Source organism: Mus caroli, chromosome 18, assembly GCF_900094665.2.
Source record: "Mus caroli chromosome 18, CAROLI_EIJ_v1.1, whole genome shotgun sequence".
Classification (NCBI taxonomy): domain Eukaryota; kingdom Metazoa; phylum Chordata; class Mammalia; order Rodentia; family Muridae; genus Mus; species Mus caroli.
In genome coordinates, this window is record NC_034587.1 from 57,244,407 (window position 1) to 57,246,417 (window position 2,011).

Below are 2,011 nucleotides of genomic sequence, written 5' to 3' on the forward strand. Positions count from 1 at the left end.
GGGCTCCCAATGGAGAAGCTAGAGAAAGTACCCAAGGAGCTAAAGGGATCTGCAACCCTATAGTTGGAACAACATGATGAACTAACCAGTACCCCGGAGGTCTTGTCTCTAGCTGCATATGTATCGAAAGATGGCCTAGTAGGCCATCACTGGAAAGAGAGGCCCTTTGGACTTGCAAACTTTATATACCCCAATATAGGGGAATGCCAGGGCCAAAAGAATGGGAATGGGTGGGTAGGGAAGTGGGGTGGGTGTGGATTGGGATTGCATTGGAAATGTAATTGAGGAAAATATGTAATAAAAAAATATTAAAAAAAAAAAAAAGGTGGAGCGGTCGGCACTTTCGATTTTACTCTTTTGCCAGCCGACCCTCCTCCCCTTTCATTCTAAGCCCTTAAACTTGAGCTTCAATGAGTAATCTGTGTTATGCTGAAGACCTGCTATATACATGATTTGATGGTTCTTGATACTTTCAATATACCTCCTTTATTCTGTGTATTTAGTGTTTTAGTTAAGATAAGAGAAGTTCTTTTCTGGCTCTGTCTGTTTGGAGTCCTAAATGACTCCTATATCTGTACTGACCTCTCTTTTCCTAACTCTGGGAAATTTTGTTATGGTTCATTTTAGAATATTTTCAATACTTTTTAGAACACAATTATTCTCCTTCTTTTATACTTTTAACCAATAAATTTGGTGTCTTCAGGATTCCCTTATATCTTAGAATTCCCACTGGTACTTTATCTTTGACCTTAGATTGTTTCTAGTTCCTGTACCTTTCCTTGGTCCCTTCTAATGATGACACTTCCCACAGTTGTATGACTTTCTATGTTTGTTTGTTTTCGTTTCAAGCATTTAGGTTGGTTTTTCTACAATTATTCTTGTCTCTCTGTTAAAGTCCTATTCATATCATCCATTTCCTTCCTTACTTCATTCAGCTGTTAGTGTCTTTGAGCATATTTATAATACTCACCTTGAGATCTCTGTCTGGGATTTCATTCAACTTACTCCCACTAAATGCCACTGCTATGGGATTAATAATTTTTAAAGAAGTTACAACTCTCGGTTCTTTGTTTCTCATGTCACTACACTAGAGGTTGTGTCTGCTGCCACTCTTTGCTTGGCTTCATTGTATCATTTATGTTCCTTCTGTTGAGGTATTTGCAATATCCAGGTGGGACATGAGTGTTCAGGGTGTAGTTTAGAAAATGACTCCTCAGGTCAAGAGCTCTGGGAGCCTTGAATGAGCTCTATGTTATTCCCTGAGTAGGATATTAGCTGGGAGAACAGCCACAGCTGTCTGAAACTACAACTATGTACTTGACATCCAGCCAATCATAGCAGATTCATAACAAGCTGCCAAGACTTCAAAGGCTATTGCAGGGTAAACTAAGGAGAATATGGAGTCTATTGGGACTCTAGTACATAAAGTTAGGAGAAGGAGGTACGTGGGACAGATTAAAATAGGATTAAATGTTAAATGAACTTTGCAACAGTAGTGTGGGTAAAGATGGATTTTGAAAGGTAGGGTAAGGATGAACTTCCTAGAATAGGGTGGGTAAGTGTCCTAGTTTGCTATTTTTGTGATAAACATTGTGACTGTGGTGGTTTGAAGGTCAATACCTCCAAAGGCTCATATATTTGAATAATTGATTGTTGGAGAACCTTGCTATTAAAGTAGCAGTCTCCCATGACAGGGTGGCTCTCTGAGCTAGAAGCAAAATGGGGGAGTCCCTTTCTTAGTAGTGCTTCCCTGTCTCTGCCTGGAGAATATCCCTGAACACAGGTGTTCTGGCCTTGTCTGAAAAGTGACCCTAATCAGAGCTCTCTGCAAGGCTGCATAACCCAGCACGTGCCCCACTCTAGCTTTTCGTCCACATGATAACTAGGTGCTGTACTATATATAGCCAATCATCCCTTCCTGCTCACTTGATGCCATGACCAGTTAGCCCTTTCCACCAGTACCCTAAAAGAGAAAGAAAGGAAGGAAGGAAGGAAGGAGAGGGGGAGGGGG